This window comes from Rousettus aegyptiacus, unplaced genomic scaffold (genome assembly GCF_014176215.1).
Source record: "Rousettus aegyptiacus isolate mRouAeg1 unplaced genomic scaffold, mRouAeg1.p scaffold_m13_p_5, whole genome shotgun sequence".
Lineage (NCBI taxonomy): Eukaryota > Metazoa > Chordata > Mammalia > Chiroptera > Pteropodidae > Rousettus > Rousettus aegyptiacus.
The window spans coordinates 57,775,605-57,795,268 of record NW_023416308.1 but is presented as its reverse complement, the minus strand read 5'-3'; positions in this window follow the sequence as shown (position 1 = coordinate 57,795,268).

Genomic DNA, 19,664 nt, shown 5'->3' with positions numbered 1-19,664 from the left:
CATATTGCCCAAAACAATCTACAGATTCAATGTTATCCTTATCGAAGTTCCAATGTCATCTTTCCCAAAAATGGAAATAACAATCCTAAACTTGTATGGAACTACAGGAGACACCAAATAGCCAAAACAATTTTTAGGAAAAAGAACAAAGCTAGAGACTTCACACTTTCTGATTTCAAACACCTTTACAAAGCTATTATAATCAAAACAGTGTGGCAGTGCCATAAAAACAGGAAGAGATTAATACAATGAAATAGAGAGCTCAGAGATAAACCCACACACATATGATAAATTAACTTAAGACAAAGTAGCCAAGGATATACAATGTGTAAAGAATAGTCTCTTCGAGAATTATGCCATATACAATTGGACAACCATACACAAAATAACTGGATCACTACATTACACCATACAAAAAAATCAGAATGGATTAAAAACTGGAACATAAGACTTGAAACCATAAAACTCTTAAAATAAAATAACAAGCTCCTTGACATCAGTGTTAGCAGTGAATATTTAGTATTTTACATCTAAGGAAAAGTCGACAAAAGCAAAAATAAATAAGTGGGACTACGTCAAACTAAGAATCTTCTGCACTGCAAAATAAACCATGAAAAAGGGTAAGTTATGTAATAAAAAAATTTTGCAATCTTATATCTGATAGGGGATTAATATACAAAATACACAAAGGACTCAAACAACACACAACTCGATAGGAAAAAAAAATAGAAAAAGAAAAATAAATCCAATGAACAAATGAGTAGATCTGAATAGACATTTTCCCAAACATAAAACACAAAGAAGGCTAACAGGCACATGTAAAGGTGCTCAGCATAACTAACCATCAGGAAAATGCAAATCAAAAGCACAATTCAGATATCACTTCATACCTGTTAGGATTATCAAAGAGACAAGACATAACATTTGAATTAGTGAAGATATGGAAAAAAGGGAACACTTGTGCACTGCTGTTGGAAATGTAAATTAGTGCAACCAGTATGCAAAACAGTATGGAGGTTCTTCAAAAATTAAAAATAGAACTACTACCATATGATCCAGCAATCCTGCTTTGGTTATATATTTAAAGGAAATGAAAATAAAATAAAAACATATCTACATTCCCATGTTCACTGCAGTATTATTCACAATAACCAAAATATGGAAACAACATAATTATCCATCAATGGATAAATGGATAAAAAATATGTAATACATATATAATAAATATTATTCAGTGATAAGAAAGAAATCCAGCCTTTTGCAGGAACATAATAGACGTTGAAAGTATTATACTAAGTCAAGCTAGAAAGAGAAAAAGAAATACTACTTGGTATCACTTACATATGGAATAAAAAAAAGTCAAACTCACAGAAACAAAGTGTAGAAAAGTGATTGCCAAAGTTCAGGGGTGTGGGGAAAATAAGGAGTGGGTACGAAAAGGGTACAATCTTTCAGCTGTAAGATGGATAAGTTCCAAGGATCTAATTTAAATACGGTAACTGTAGTTGCTAACACTGTATTGAAATTTGCTTAAAGAGTGGAAATAAAATGTTTTCATATGTGAGGTAGTGAATGTGTTAATTAACGAGATATGAGGAATCCTTTCACACTGTATAGGTATATCGAATCACCACAATGTAGAATTTAAATACCTTATAATTTGATAACCCTTTTATACCTCAATAAAGCTAAAAATAAAAATATGGTAGATATAAATCCAAATTTGTTAATAACTTAAATAAAAGAGATCGATTCCTCTATATTAGGTTGCTTGGGCTACTGAATCGAAATACTGCAGACTGGGTGGCCTTAAAAACAGAAATATATTTTCTCACAGTTCTGGATGTTAGCACTCCAAAATCAAGATTTTTACTGATTTGTTTCTTCTGAGGCATTTCTCTTTGGCTTGAAGATGACTGTTTTGTGCTATATACTCTCATGGTCTTTTCTCTGTGTATGCATTCCTGGTGTCTGTGCATACAAATTTATTTTTCTTTTAGGGATACTGGCCAGATCTGGTCTGGGTTTACTCCGAAGGCTTCATTTTAAGTTAATTCTCTCTTTAAAAGCCTTTTCTCCAAATACAGTCGCATTCTAAGGTACTGTGTGCTGTTAGGGCTTCAACACAAAAATTGTTGGAGCAACACAATTCAGTCCATAACAACCACAAATTTCCAAATCTCACTTATAAAATAGATAACCTGAATAGTCCTGCAACTATAAACGAAATTGAATGTGTAGCTAAAATCCTTTGTAATAATGAAATCTCCAGGACAGAATGGTTTTTCTGGTGAATTAAAGATTTGAAAAAATACCATAAATTCCCTACAATCCCTTCTGTAAAACAGAATAAGGGATATCTCCTATATCAAACTCTAAAGCCAGCATTACTCAAATACTAAAATCAAAAAACATAATAAAAAATAAATGAGTAAATGAATAAATGAATAAATGAGAAAGAAAACTACAGACCAGTCACCCTTTTGAACATAGATGCCAAAGTCTTCACCAAAAGTATCAGTAAATCAAATCCAACAATATATATCCAAATAATAATATGCCACCACAAATTATGGTTTATTATTTCACCATATCAAAGTCTAAAGATGAAACTTCATAAGATTATATTATTTGATCAAAAAGAAAAATAAAGACATTTGACAAAATTAAAAAATCCATTTGTGATAAAAAGCTCAACAAACTGAAAATTACTAAATGGAAACCTCATTTAAAGTGGAGTCATTTGGCTAGAAGGGAGAACTCTCATGTACATGTCACCTAATATTCACTACAGACCCCAACAGGAAGAAACATAGCTTATATCTCTATCAGGAGGTGACACCACTTAATTAACTCAGCAGGAGGAAGGAACGATTCCTCCTTGCCCAGTTAACAGTTCAATCAAAGGGAGATTGTCATAACTCAGCTAATGAAAAGTCATGTATATATACTTTGAACTTTCAGTTATGTCCAATGGACTTTTCATTTACAACAGTTCCCCCAAAACCATAAAAGAGTGTTCCTCTGTTTCTCTGGACTTGCACATGATTTGCCATTAGACTGCATGATCTGAATTGCAAATTTCTGTTCCCGTATAAAATCATTTTGCTATTTATTTAAAGTCGAAATTGTTTGGCAATAAAACATTGATAAAACGAATGAAATAAGATCTAAATTATTGTGGAGACATATTTCTGTTATGGATCAGAGCCTCAAAATATTTAATATGTCAGTTCTCCCCTAATGTGATCTATTGATTTAATCCAGTTCTAATCAAAATTCCAACAGGGAATTTTTTAGATATGTTCAATGAATGTTAAAACTTATTTGGAAGGCAAAAGAATTAGAATATATTGAGCAATCTTGAACAATTATGAAAAAGACAAATACAGTTGAAGAAATTGCACTATCTGGTTTTAAGATTTACTATTAAACTACAGTAATTGAGACAGCATGGAATTAGCAAAAGGCTGTACACATTAATCAAAGGAATGTATAGAGTTCAGAAACAGACTAATAAAAACACATCTTTATTTTGAGAAAGTAAAACAAGCAATTGAACCTAGACAGGGTAATCTTTTAACAAATTACATTGGAATGATAGGACATTCTTATGCAAATAAAACAACCATGACTTAAAAAAACGTTAACAACTATTTTTATTATACAAATATTAACTAAAATGAATCATATCTCTTAATAGAAACTATGAAACTATAAAACTTTTAGAAGAAAATTTTTGTTACCTAGGGTTAGATAAAGTGTTTGTAAAGACAATTTCAGAAGTACAATCTATAAGATGATAATTTGAAAAAAAATGTATATTATTAAAATTTAAAACCCTTGACCTGTTAAAAACATTCTGTTAAAGAGAATGAAAAGATATGCTACAGCCTGGGATGATATTGGCAAGTTACATATGAGACCAAATTACTTTTATCTTGAATATATGAAGAATTCTTAAAACCTAACTGTAATAAAACAGTTTAATTAAAAATGGGCACAAGACAAGATTTGGATACTTCACCAAAGCAGATAAAGAATGGCAAATAAATATATGTAAAGATGTTAAATGTTATTAGCTATTAAAGAAATATAAATTGAAACCATGAAGAGATATCGCTGCACACTTATTAGAATGGCTAAAGTATAAAATACTGGCCATACAAACTGCTAGCAAGTATATGAAGCAGTTGTACATTTCTTGTGCAAATGTAAAACATTACATCCTCTCTAGAAAACAGTTTTATAATATCTAATAAAGTTATCCATACATTGCCAGGTATCCCAGTAATCCTGCTCCCAAGTACTTACCCTAAAGATTCATAATCTTATCTTCACATACAAACCTATACACAAGTGTTTATAGCAGCTCTATTTATAACACACACTGGAAACAACACAAATGTCTTCAACAGGTGAATGGCTTAACTGTGCACAAGACAACGGAATACTGATGAATAATAAGGAGCATAGTACTGATACATATAACAACTTGAGTAAATCTTAAAGGCTGGATGCTGAAAGAAAAAAAAAAAGCGTGTCTCACAAGGTCACATGCCATGATGCCATGTGATTTCATTGATATGGCACTCTTGAACAGACAAAACTATAGTGATGGCACATAGATCAGTACTTGCTAGAGACAGAAGTTAGGAAAATGTATGACTATAGTGGAGTGGCCTGAGAGAATTTTGAGAGCAATGGAACTCTTCTCCATCCTGACTGTGGTGATGGTTACACAGATGCCTAAGAGTGTTAAATGTATGGAACTGAATATCAAACAATCTCAACTTTACTCTATGATAATTTAAAATATTTTTATGTGTAGTAAAAACATGGAGAAAACATTAATGAAAGGACTAAAATCCAAAATAGTAAAAGCTGTCTTACATCTTTTAACTTAATGAAATTTTTCTGGCCAAAATATGACGTACCCAGGCATCAATAAAATTACATAAGTGTAGATTGTTCAACAAAAATGTTGGTGTCAATTAAAGGAGGAACCAATTTTAAAACTGGATACATATGGGAGTGATAAATATAGATTGTTAAACTTGATATTGACGTGAGTGTAATTTGAGGAGAAAAGTAGAAAAGGAAACTTACTGTTTGAGAATGATTTCAAAAGAGAGTTGTTATGAGTAGATGCTTTTATCTAGTTTACAAATATATGTCATACCAGAATATTTTCAATTTATTTTTGATAAGATTTCTAGTCTAATGGATATGGAAAATGTAATAGAGTATATCTACTTAGCCTTCATTAATAGAAGTGACCCTAGGAGAAATATACAGTATTCTATTATGTACAGGAATTCTTAGATTATTAGATTCATATCTCAACACCACATTTTCAATAGAACAAATAAAGCCAATGTACACTTAGAGTAATGGATTTCTAAAGTTAGCAATATCATTTTAAAAACCAACAGCAATTACCAATTCGTACAACTGTTAAAAGAAGTAAATTCATTACTAGATGGAAAGTGTATAATGCAGTGTACATAGCATTATACAGCAAAGGTTTAATAAGTGTTAACACGTTTTATAGAACTTTACAGTTTACAAATACTCCCAACACTCTGAGAAATATTTAGTAACTTGCTTCAAGTTATGCTGTTAATATTGAGTTTAAACAAAGTCTGTTTCCAATGTGCTTTCAATTAATTCTTAATTTCATTTAATGATGATTAAAACAAACAAGTATATTTAAGCCAACGAGGGTAAATATATGCATAGGGGAAAAGGTGGCATAAAAGTCGTCAGATATTTTTACAGACTGAACATGAAAAAGGATTCAGTTATTCAACTATTGATTTACTAAGTACCTTCAGACAACTCACTAGATATTGTGAGAGACACCAGCAATAAAATAACAAATATGAGAGTAGCTTATTCCCAAGGTTCAGAAATAGAAATAAAATGATAAATTTTCTGAATTTTGTGATCAAAATCAAGGTTTACATTTATAAAAATTAAGAATACACAAAAATAGATTTATCTATCTTTTAACATTACTGGAGTACTTTTATTAGAAATTTAAAAAGAAAAATCACAAATCTAGCTTGTTTCTTTTGAAATGAATAAAATTTTGTAATGATTTTGTAATTTTTAAACTAAAGCTCTTTGTGAAAGAGAGAGATTACACTATTTGCACTAGATAGAGCTAGAATGAAAATGTAGTCTCATCGCATTGATTATCTCAACAAATACTCCTAAGGGACCTATGATTTGCTGATTTCATATTAAATACTACAGAGATTAAATAATTAAATAAAGTTAAATAAACAGTATAAGTTACCTAGCATAGCTTACAGCAAAACTTAAATAAAGTGTTCGATATATAGAATTGGCTACCGCCTGTTATTTTTTTTAGAAATTGATTAATAATAATTATAATAATATCATAAGAACATGCTCAGGAATCCTGTAATATATTTGAAATTTTGTAATATACTCAGGGAATCAAAATGCGATTATGAAAACAAATTATTAAATAATATATTGACAACTTGGAATTCAAATAAACTGTCTAAATCAGAAATTTGTATAAATTTCATAAACCAAATAGCCAATAGGTTAAATAAAATCAAAACTTTTATTACCTAATCTAGACCTATCTAAGAAGATAGAGGTTAATTTAAAAGGCAAACACGTTCCACCCTTACCCCAAATCAAGGAGACCATGATATCCTGAGTTTACCAACAGCTTAAACAGTTCACTACTATTTATTGAACAAACCAATATTAAATTGTACTGTATGGTTATACCTACAGATCTTCACCTGGTATCGAAATGGATCTCAAGGATAAAAGAAGATTTACATAAGACTCCGAAAATAGAAGTAATTTATTTAACTAGGTCGCATGCCTCTGATTTTGTCACCATCAATTATTTGGGAGCCTTCAATTCTTGTGTTTTCCAATATTTTAAAACTTCTCGAGAACTCTACTGAGAATAGAGAACTCTATTGCCCACAAAAACCCTGTCAAAAAAACCCCACCAATTTAAGTTAAGCTCTTAAATTTAGTTTTGAAATATATTTCCTAGATTTGTCACATTAGCAGTTGAGGGGGAGCAGAATATGCCACCCCAAAATGTGCCACTTTGGCATTTGGATTGCTTTGAGCTAAAGGCAACTAAGACCTAGCAGACTCAGGAAAAGTTTCAAGGGTTTGGGTTTGTTTTTCTTGTTTTGTTTTTCCTTCTCTCTTATCTGCCTAAAAAGACTTTATATATAGGACCTATACCAGGAAGACGGCTAATACCAAAGGTAACTTTCTACATTAGAAAGACATACTCATGACATATCAAAAATTTGTTTACCAAATATCTGCTCTTCTTACCTTTATGTGATTTCTTACTCTCTTTTGAAGCCCCAGATCCCTATTCCCTTTCCCTTAGCACAGGATGGCATATAAACCTCAGTTGCCTGATTGTCTTTGAGCCTCATATCTTTGGAACTCCTGTATGTACAAAATCCATTACCCCCAATCCCAATCCATAATCTGTTTTATATCAATTTAATTATTAAACTAGTCAAAAAACCTAGGATAGATGGGAAAAGTTTTTCTTTTCTACCTACTCAAGAGTCAAGAGTCTGTTTCTCACAGCTTATTTCATAAAAGATGGGGTATAAATCTGGAATTAGTTGCCATCCCCTCCCCACCCCTCATACCTATGAGTTTGAGGTAAGCTGCCAATAGCACCCAGTCACTGACTTTCAAAGTTAGCACCATTTTGTAATCACAGTCATGCTTGTCACAGCACCAGGGGATAAAACATGGAGCAAAAGCGTGGTGCTCATTCTTATGGAGTTTACAGCCTCATTGGAGGCAGAAAACAGTTAAGCAAATAAATAAGTTAAAAAACTACATGCTCCAAAAATAAATAAATAAATAAAAATAAAAAAAATAAAAAGTAATTGTTTTTAAGTGGAAGAATTTTAAAAACAACCTGACCAGAACTGAGTTCAGAAAGGGCTTAAATGATCTATCTCTGTGTTAATGAATTTTTAGAATTTAACTAGGTGAAGGCATGCCAGGTAGAAGAGTGGGATTACTTCTATCTTAAAAGACAACACAAATAAAGTCCACGGTAAAAGAAAGAAGAAGAAAATAAAAGGAATCAAATCGTGTGCAGCTGAAACTAAGAAGAGAGTGCTTTGAAAAGGGAGGCTAGAGCATCAGACAGTCCAATTATCGTGTGGGTAATTTTAAGGATACAGGTCTTTATCTTAAACACAATGGAAAATTATTGAAAGGCTTTAAGGTTGAAGTGGATAGTAAACCATTTCATGACAGTTATTTCATTTGCCTCTTTTTTTTTCCCCCTCCACTAAAGAGGCAAGAGATGTTGGCAGTTTATAATAGGAGGCCTTGCATAATTGAAGTGAACCATTACAAAAAATATACTCTAAATATGCACATGTACAATTTGTGTAAGAAAATAATAACCAAATAAAGTAATCTAGATTAAAAAAAAAAAAACCTGTTTCTTCGAAGGTATAAAGGCGGTTGAGCTAGCAAAAAAAATGTGGGTATTTGAAGAATTTGAAGAAGTATATTGATTTGTTGCATTTCTGGAGCACGGCCAGAGCCTTCTGAGGAGTCTAGATAATGCTTCGCCACTCCATCAAGGCACACTCCATAAACTTTGTGGATAATATGTCTGCTCAAGGTCTAAATATCTGAAGAGATAAGTTTAAATTTTGCTATTATTCATATAGTTCTAAGGCTGCTAGAAGTTAACTATGACAAACGGGCCATTTTACTGAATGATTTGAATTGGTAGTCTCGGGAACATTGGGTGCAAATTTATTCAAATTGACACTAAGAAAGTCATAGATCTCTCATTTGAAACGGACTATAGTATTTTTCTGTGTGCTAAGAAAGTTAGAGAAGATAAAAAGGTTTGTCTAGCCAGCCAGCATGAATGCAAAAATCAACAGCACTGCACAGTTTACGAGCTGTGCCTGCAGGGTGTCGGATGGGCACATCTACAATTTCAGAAGACTAGTTTCTTGTAATGGGTTTTAAGTAATCTGAGAATCTATTGCTCATAAAAGAAAATAAAATGAAGAGAAACTTTCCGGAGGACAAAACATGAAAGGCACTATAATACCAAATAGAATTAGGACAGCTGACAGAAGTGACCTGAGAAGAACAATGCTGTCAACAGTGCTGCACTGATTATTTCAGTTAATACTCACGGCAATTTTTGAAGTGGCTATTGCTACTACCTATATTTTATGGACGAAGATACTTAAGTATAAATTTACCCAAGCGACAGAATTAGCAATTTACAGAATTTTAATCAGAGCCAATCATCTCCATGAATTAAAAATCATGGGACTAAATCATGAGGCTACCCCTTCAAGAGTTCAATGGAAAGCCAACTCCAGAAAGCATCCCTGCAGAATGGAGGGTCTCCTTCTGGAGTATAGAGAATGAGGTAATGCTTTGTACTTCCTTCTTGGTTTAAAAAGATAAGGTTAAATACTGTAATTTGTTAAATGAGAAACATCTATATTTAATCAATCTCCTGTTCTTATTTATGTTATGCTTAAAGTTGCAGTAAGAACTATTGAGTCAAAGAGAAAACAAGAAAAGCAGCATTTCCTTGAAGGAGATATCTGATATTGCTTACTGATTGCAGTCAGAAACTAGGATTCTACAGTAAAATTTAATAATTCAAGTGTTTCGGGGAAACATAAAATAGAAAGATGGTGCTGTACTGTGCCTTGGAATGAGAGACTGTGTTGAGAGCATTTATTTGACATCAAAACCAAAATAAAAATTAAAACAAAACAACAACAAAACAAATATTTTTCAGAGGGAAACAAACATTTGTTTAAAACACCATAAATTTTAATTCCCAAACAAAGCAAATATAGTTCAAAAATGTATAATTTTGCTTTTTTTTACCAACTTGGTAAAAGAAAGTCATCCAATAGTGAAAAGTTGTCATTATCTGGTTGTTGTTTTCCACTGAAATCTTGTTTCCTTAACTCTTGACTCTGAGACACATTGGTATAAGCATATCAATTTTTTCCTTTATCTACTTTCTTGATTTGGTTTCTTTTTTATTCCCCTTTCTTTCTCTTTCTCTAACCACTACTTGCTCACTAAATACATGCTTAGACTATATAATTTGTTTATTCAGTACCTGTATTTGTGATATTTCCATTCATTCCTCTCTCACACTTCTCAACATACTTATAAACTGCCCTTTTCAAAAAGTCTTTCTGTACTGATCTGAATAAATTAAGTTTTTTAAATAACTATTCTGCTAAAGAATTATATTTAGAATTATATTTAGATATAAATTACAGCAATAAATAAATTGCAATATTGCACTTCTTTCTTTTTTCTTTCAATAAGCCCTTCAACTTAAAGATTTGCAAGTACTACTTTGCATGTGCACAGACACACACTCACACATTTATAGCATGTTTATACACAGAAACACACACACACACACACACACACACACACACACCAGATATAAAGAGACACGAGCACACATAAGTTAGAGAAAAGTAGTCTATTATGTAAGGATTTTTTTAAAGTAAGAACTAATTAACTGTTATGTGTGAAAATGTGTCATTAATAATTTAATTCTACTAATAGTTACTGAGTTTCTCAGAAACCAGTAGTATGGCAGACTTAGAATATATTTCTCATAGAACTGGTAGCAAAAGGCTAGTTTAATATAACAGGCAAATTAATCTTTGATAAAAGTTAGAATATTAATTACCTTTAGGAGTTGAAGGTTAAGTGCGAAAACTGATTGGATGTGTATATATATGATATATAAGGCATATATATACATACATACACACACACACACACACACATATATATATATCTTAACCTCAGTGGTTGTGTAACTTCATCCATATTTATACTTTATTTTATGTAGATTATCCTTTGGGAAATGTTTTAAAGTTCAAAAAAAGAATATGGATACATACAGTATACATACTGTAAAGTATTAATTTCCAACAATATCCAAGTAACCTACACATTTTTCTTAAGCCTTTGACTTTCTTGAAAATTCTATCTTTCCCTCCTCTTTTATAGGAAAGTCACTGCTACAGAGTCATTTTATAAAGTAGATACAGAGAGTTATTTATAATGTATTAATATCAAAAATAAAATCATAGCCAACAATAATTTCACCATTAAATCATACCAATGAAAAATGTTTATCAATTTATTTATTTTTCCACCTTCTTTGCCCAAGCTACATACAAAAGCTGAGCATAATATATTCTTACCCAAGTGTCAAAAGAGCTATTTTAAAAAATTAAGTATATATCATATTTTCATTGAATATTTATTATAAGCAGAGGCAAATCCAAATTTGGACTTGCAGTTCCTACAAGTGAAAAAGTGAGGCTATTTTGAAAATTAATACATTTAAAATTACTTATAGTGAAAATGTATTTACAATGAGAATGTATTATATCACCTATAAATTTTTAAAACTATTAAAATCATGAATATGAAAAATATAAATGAATAATTAATTGCCTAACAATTCTAAAAATAAATATTTTTAAAAGTTATGTCTGTAGACTCACAAAATATTGTAATAATATCTTTTTTAGAGAGAAAGTAAGATGATTCTTGCCCTACTATGGTTTAACATATTGTGTTTTATATTACTTACAGCTTAGAAGTTTTCCTTTCATCTTCATAACTTATTGGCAAACTCAGTTACATTTTTAAGATTGTCAAATAGGGAAAATACTCTAAAGCAGGCATCTCCAACCCCCAGGGCCACAGTACTGGTCCATGGCCTGTTAGGAACCAGGCCACACGGCAGGAGGTGAACAGTAGACCAGTGAGCAAAACTTCAACTGTATTTGCAGACACTCCTCCGCACTAGCATCACCGCCTCAGCTTTACTTCAGATCATTAAGCATTAGATTCTTATAGGAGCACTGGTCCCTGGTGTCAAAAAGGTTGGGGACAGTTGCTGTAAAAAGTACTTTGTATATAAGGTGTAAGAACTTAAAGATTTCAAATTTTATTTTGTATTTGCTTATCTTAAGCATTTTTGAATTGACATTTATTAACTACTTTATTATCAATATACTTATCATACATATTTGAGTTTTATCTCACCTTCATCAATGCCAGTACCGTTGACCTTTGAGCAACATGGGAGTTAGGGGACGACAATGCCCACAAGTTTGAAATCCTCATACAACTTTTGACTCCCCCTAAAATAACTACGAAGCCTGCTGTTGACTGAAAACTTCACTGTAACATAAACAGCAGATTAACACATACTTTGTATATGTATTATATACTATCTTCTTACAATAAAGTAAGTTAGAGAAAAAATGTTATTAAAATCGTAAGGAAGTGATAATATATTAATAGCACTTATTGGAAAAAATCCATGTGAAAGTGGACCCACACAGTTCAAACCTGTGTTTTTCAAGGGTCGACTGTATTTTGTTTCACATAAGTAAAAGACTTAAAATGTTTACGAATTGTCCATATGATCTAATCATCTTAATTTGATTATCAAACTATACAAGAGTATTCATCCATTCAAATTTTACCTCTTTTTCTTAATGAGTTACTAAATAAGTATTATCTGTTATTTCATGTAAAAATTATATTTACATATACTTCTATTGACTTTTTCCTTATCTTTATTCTGCTTTCAAAATCTATCACTTTTAGCCTATTGCCTTTAATTCTTAGTACATTATCTAATAAAAATTTCTTAAGTTTTTTCATATGTCCAAATCAGGAATCAATAATTTCTCACCTCTTTTATTCGAGCGCCCTGACACATCTCACAAAATTACTTAATACATGCTGCATAGGCTTCAGGAAAAGAAAAACAACATGGTACTTCTTATAATTGTATATTCTATATAATCAAGTATATTTATAAGTGGTGAACATTTCTGTCACCGTTGGGGGCTATCAGAGTTCGATGTCGCCCCAAAGATAGCTGGGACAGAGAGGGATAACAAGGCACAGACCTGTAGTTAGCATTTTTCTTCAGTTCTTCCTCAAATGACAGGCAGTGAAGAATCACGGATCATTGAGATTTAATAGTTTTATTAAAAGTGTATTTTAGAAAGACAAATGTCCTGAGGAGGTCCATGGAGAAAGACAAAGAATGCCCCAAGGAGGCACATGATCCCATCGCTGTAACCAACACAAAGGGACCAAAATGGCTACAAAAGGGCAAAAAAGCCACAAAAGACCACCAAAAAGAGAGAGAACCAAGGACAAAAAGGGAGGGGAGCCAAAGGGCAAGAAAGACCCAGAAGTGGTACTGTCTGCCTATATTCAGGCCATGAGGGGTGGTTACAATGGCATTCCCAGGTGACTGACAAGTGAAGTCATTTTGATTGATAGCTACCTGCTATAACTTTGACCACTGGGGTGTTCTTTGGGCAGTCTCTAGGCTGGGCCTCTATTCTTTTGCTCCCCCTTGTTGCTCATGTCTGACTAGCTACCTAACATTTCCATTTTTAATGGCATCATTGAAAACCAGATCCACTGCTGACAATTTTACACATCTGACGGCAAGAGTTTTCATAGACTAACTTCTAGCTCCATGCATTGCAAATCTGTTTCTTCCCTATCACCCACATACTCCAGAGAACGTTAGAATAACAGATCTGGCTTTTTATCTCCCCATTTTGATGGTTACTGAATCAGCAGAGTGAAATGTACTAGTATTCCTGGAAGTCATTTTTATCCAGGGTGACTAGGAATAACTTAACTATACAGGAAAATTTGAAGCAATTGAATATATTCTACAAAATTTCAACTCTTCCAGCTCGCATGCCTTATCCAATGATTCGCTAATTTTGCATGAATTATAACTGAAATGTCTGTAGTTATCCTCCGTTCTCTACTTATCTGTAGTGTAAGCCCTGACCATTAGCTTTTCTTTAGGTAATATAAGTGTCTGACTTAAACTTTGATTTGCTGAGCCATCTGTTTCAAAGTAGCATCCACTTCAAAGACTGCTATCTGGAATAAACACACTGCCAGCCACAGGACTAGATAAAAAGCCAGGCCTCCTCCCCTCACTGAGCCTCGTTTGTTTTAGAGATCTTGATTGATTTTGATAAGTTACCATATCGATTTTGATAAGTTTTTTCTCTTCTCACTCTTTAAATTTCCACTCTGACATTTGCAGTTCACTAATAAAGAGTGAGCTTGTGAAACCCTGGGACCCTAGCCTAAAATCTAAAAAGCAGAACTCCAGGCCCTGCACTTTTGCTCTCTTTCTCTACCTGTGACCTTGCTGCATAGCCCCAAGTGTGCTGTCTTCCCAGGTCCTCTAAGTAATAGACCTTTCTTTTCACAAGTTTCCTAATGGCTTTCACTGAATGGCATTTTGCAGTCTTAATAAGAACCACAAGGGCCAGTCTAACCACGATATTGGTTAGAGATAGGCTGAAACCAACACAAAACATTATTATTACCATTCTGATCTGAGCCTTTTGATTATCATTTATTCTATCATAATAATATGATATACTATATCGAAGATGTAGTCACAATACATTTTCAAATAGAATCTTTTCCTAAAAGTTGCATTTTACCAAAATCAAGTGTCTAGACATTTGCAGATGAGAAACATGCTAATGCAAGCTCATGTGTGATCAAATTTTACCAATTATCACCTACGGACATCAAAAGGCTTTCAGAAATGTCCAGATCTTATACCTAACGATACCTTACTCAAGGAACACCTCAGAAAATAATTATTTCTCTATACAATGATCCTTTTAGAAATATTGCGAGTGATTTAACCTCCATCATTATATCTTGCTGATTCTCTTTATGTTCTATTTGCTGTCATTCATCTCCATAACTAATGTCCCTCTATTTCAAAAAAAATCATTAAATATTTTCTGGAATAATGCAGAAACAGCCTATATCTCCATCTCCATTTTCTTACATGGCTAATATATGCCCCTCATTATTGACAAAGTGATCTTTTACAAATATAGAATCTTTTATTGTCTGTGCTCAAAAACGTTTAAAACTCTCTTACTGTCAATTGATTTAAAAGCCTACAATACAGATTTCTGCTTTCATTCTTCAGAGATTCTGATTCAGTAGGCTTAAGGTAGAAACGGTATAGATAAAAGTTACTCAAGTGATTCCTATGATTTGGCCAGTCTGAGTACTATTACAGCCTACATCAAATCTAGATAATGTTAAACACATTATCTTATGTAATGTATATCACATATGCTGTCACTCCTTCATTCTACACCAATGAAAGATATTTCAAACCAATCCGACTCACTCAAGTATAGCCTAAGTGAGCAGGGCATCACATTGACCTTCATACTACCTCATGGGTACTAAAAGAGCATACATCCTGATATGGCCACCATATCACAACTGACCCAGAAAAGCTGAAGACGATAGAAGGTTTCCTTATTGCTCATTAAAACAGTGAAACTGCATCACTGAAAAAAAATATTGTATTATTTTACATGACTGTTAATTAATTAATTAATGAATCTTTTCATGCCTATTTATAGCAAGCATTGCTGCAAAGTTGTTCTTCTCATATTGCATACATTTTATGAGCTGCAAATGATTTTAGCATCCTTGTTTCCTGACAATGTTTCAAGAAAATGACCCTTTTTGTAGCAGTCACAGTTCAGTCTGGGAAGCATAACTACTAAGCTATTATGATTGACAATATTTATTATAGGTAATAAACTTTACACAAATGTAGGCAGAGCTGGAGATGTAAAGTTCTGGATGAGAGAGTAAGAGAATCAAAAAGAAAGTTACTAGCTGATTCACCTGAAGCATAGTGTGGGAGAACAAGGTGAAGAAGAGAGAAATATCAAAGGAGCTAAACATATCCAACGCTAAAATGGAACTGACAGGGGCATTTGTGGAAGTACCAAAGAAAGCTCTTGTCCCTATGTAGTTCCCACCGCTGTGGATCAGAGTCCACTCTTGGTCAACATAGCCATTAGTCAGGAAGATGAGCTGGATATTAAGTAAAGAATAGGGACAACACAAAGACTTCAAAAGTTAAGTCAGAATGCTTCCATCTTCCATCTAAAATTTGTGCAAATTCCTCTTGGGTCACCTAACTTTGGAATCATTCAGGAATAAGGACTCTGGGAAAAATAATTTTCAGTCTTAACCAAGTACAATATATTTCACTGTTGAGCTGGCAGAAATTTGTCTCTATTTATGAACCCATGACAATTTGTTAATTAGTCGTGTGCTGTAAAATGCTCTCTGGGAAAATAAATAACTAAATAAGCAAGAGTCTTGATTTGGGGCTCCTGTCAATTTCAATCTTGAAAATACTACAACTATAACCAATTTCATGTCCCAAGGTGATATCACTGAACATGTAGTGGCAAGACATGCTAACAATAAGGTCTTCTAAATCAGTCTGAGCCAGATGAAAACTCCACTGGTGTCCTCCCTGTCTTACTATTCAATTATGTCAACAACATAATGCTTTGTTATGCCCTTCAATTCAATTTTAGACTTCACAATAAAAATACATATTTTTCTCCCTGCTGTCCACTATATCATCCTAATATTGACTTAAAAATCCATAGATCTTTATAATTTGTTTTTCATGACAAACAATCATTTCCCTCTTTCTACTCAATCCATGATTTTATATAATATGTAATATATAATTATAATCAACATGTACATATAATTATATACTATATTTATATTATATAACATATATCTATTATAATATATTATAAAATATATGACATATTATATTATATATACACATATTGATGCTCTGTCTATATTTACATCGATCTTCATTTCTTAACTAGATAGTGTATCATCTTCGGTGTTACCCTAGTGTGGACATTATTAAATCTATTGTACTGGGCACAAAGTGAACCCTTTCAGCCTAGAAACCTATATCTTTTAGAAACTGAAAACTGCCTTTCATTATCTCATTATCTGTATAATAATCTCTGTGTGTGTTTTCTCATCTCTATTCATAAACTCTTACCTTTCTACATTAACCCAATTTTAAATCTTTATTTCCCAAGTAAATTATTAATTTCAAGTAAGTTTTGAAATCAATTTAAATTTAGTTTTGTGAATTAGTCTCTATTTTTTTCCTCTAAGTAACACATATTTGAAGTTATTTTTCAGGTGTTTCTAAACTGAGTTTTATAAATTTATTTCAGAGAAAATGATATATTCATTTGACAAATGAAACAATTTAGTAACCATCACAAAGCATGCACGTACCTACTTAACCTATACAGATACTAATTGCCTGGTTTGCAAGAAGAATCATTTGGTTCAAAAAACATCTGGTTAATTATGATTTCATTTTAACTTCTGCCCTTTCTAGCATAATTCAAATGATATTTATCTAGCAGTTAATGAGTGACTTCTAAACCATTCAAAATCATTTTTTGTTTGAAATGTTTGTTTTCATCTTGAATATGAATTTTCTTCTAAAAATATATCACTCTTTCAATGATCTATCATTTTTTCTAGATTTGTCATTTTTGAGTTATAATGTCAGAAGACCATGAAGATGCCAATGAGTTTTTCAGTCATTCAATTTATGTGTATTGCTCAGTCATTATTTGCCAGACACTGAACTAAGTACGCAGGAAAAAAATGAAAGATATGGTTCTTACCCTTCAGAAGTTCTCAATTAGCAATGAAATGAGGCAAGTCATTGTCACTTTTAATACAGTGTTATATGTACTATAAAATCAAAGAGAGGGGGAATGACCTAGAATGTGTGAATGAACAATGATTTTTTATATGTAGAACAGAGACCTGAGAGTTTTGTTTCTAGAAATATATTTTGGGAGTAATAATGCAGATACTACCTATCTCTTCCAATACCTACTATTTCTGATCCCTGCTTTCATGCTTTTATAGTAAAATTCTTCTCCATCTCTCTTTTCTCTTAATCTTTTAGTATTTCTTTATGAATTTTGTTCTGAAATTTCAAAAAGAGATATTACAGATTTTTTGTGTGTGAAATCAGCAAAATCTTTCAATCCGAGGAGTCATATTTTGGGAAAGTGTATTATTTCTTTGATAATTTTCTCACATTTCATTTCTTCATTCTTTATTTCTAAATGTCTTATTACTGAGATGTAGAAAATGGAGAATAAACAACCTTAAAAATGAAGATGTAGGCTAGGGATTCTTTTAATATTCTTCACATTTTTTTTTTGTAATAAGAAGCTAAAATTGAAAAGTGCAATACAAATTTCCAAATTATGATAATCAGTAAGTAAAAGGGAGGGGAAATAAAGATTATTGAGTCTATTATGTACACTTTACCTTACATGTGCTAATGTGTTAGGTAATATAATCCTGATGAACTTTGCATCACCAAAAATTGCTGGACAATAGTCAAGTAGGCCTCACTTTTATTTCTACACATTTAATATTAAAATTAGAAAAAAAACATAATGTTTAAAATCAATTTTGTCACTACATTTAGGATTATGTTAGTAACTGCATTTAAATTACTAAATTTGTAATCAATTAATTTAGTGCTTTTCTCCCTCCTCTCTCCAACAGACACACACATAACATATACACACATGCATACATGCACATACATGCACACATATCCACACACAATTCATACTTATTTCAGTTTAGTTAACTACTCACAAGAATGGCTAATGTGCTGAACACATTAGTTTAAGCCTACTTATCCTTTAACTTCTTACACGAAGTCTCCTCTAAAACCACAAGTGCACACAGGGACCAGCAAGGTAATTTATGTAGTCCAGTGTAAAATGAAAACATGGGGCCTCTTGATCAAAAGTCATTAAAACTTCAAAGATGGCAGAGTAGATAAATGCTATGTTTGCCTCCTCTCGTGACTACATCAAAATTACAGACTACAGAACCATCATTGAGAATCACCTGAAGTCTAGCTGAACAGAAGTTCTACAAATAAAGACATGCAGAAGAAGCCACAATGAAACTGGTAGGAGGGTCAGAGACATGAAAGGGGTTGGTCCCACACTCACTTGTAGTTAAAAATTGGGAGGAATGTCACTCCTGAGGAGACAGGTGTCCCAGACCCACACTGGGCTCTCTAGCCCACAGTTCCAGTGCCAGGAAAAAAAAAAGTGCTCACAACTTCTTGCTGTAAAAACTAGTGGAGATTGTGGCTTAATGGGACAAACTGTGGCTGGAATGCCAGGGATTCCTCTTAGAGGGCCTGTGCACAGACTTACTCCCTGATGGAATCACTCACTCTGAGCCCTAGCACTGGGGCAGAAGCTCTTAAAGGCACCAGAGATATATGGGGAGAAACTGAATTGTCTGGCTTTGGGGTGAGGGCTACAAAGGCAGCCTCTTCCCAGACAGAAGTGATGGCAGAAGCCACTATTCCTTTGCTGGCCCTCCCCCAACTCAGGAGCAGAAACAGGCAAGCATCATATCTGAGTCTCTATCCACCTGGCTAACTCCGTTCACTCTGCCTTAATGATCAACTGAGATCCCACCCCACCCGACATGCAGGGCCACTCAAGCTGCTTCCGGTGAATTTTCTATGCAAACAGTCTGTCTTGGCTCATGCTGTGGACTTTCTTAAAGTCTCTTAAAGATTCAAAAATGCCAAAGCAGCAGCATCTGGACTTGGCATGCCC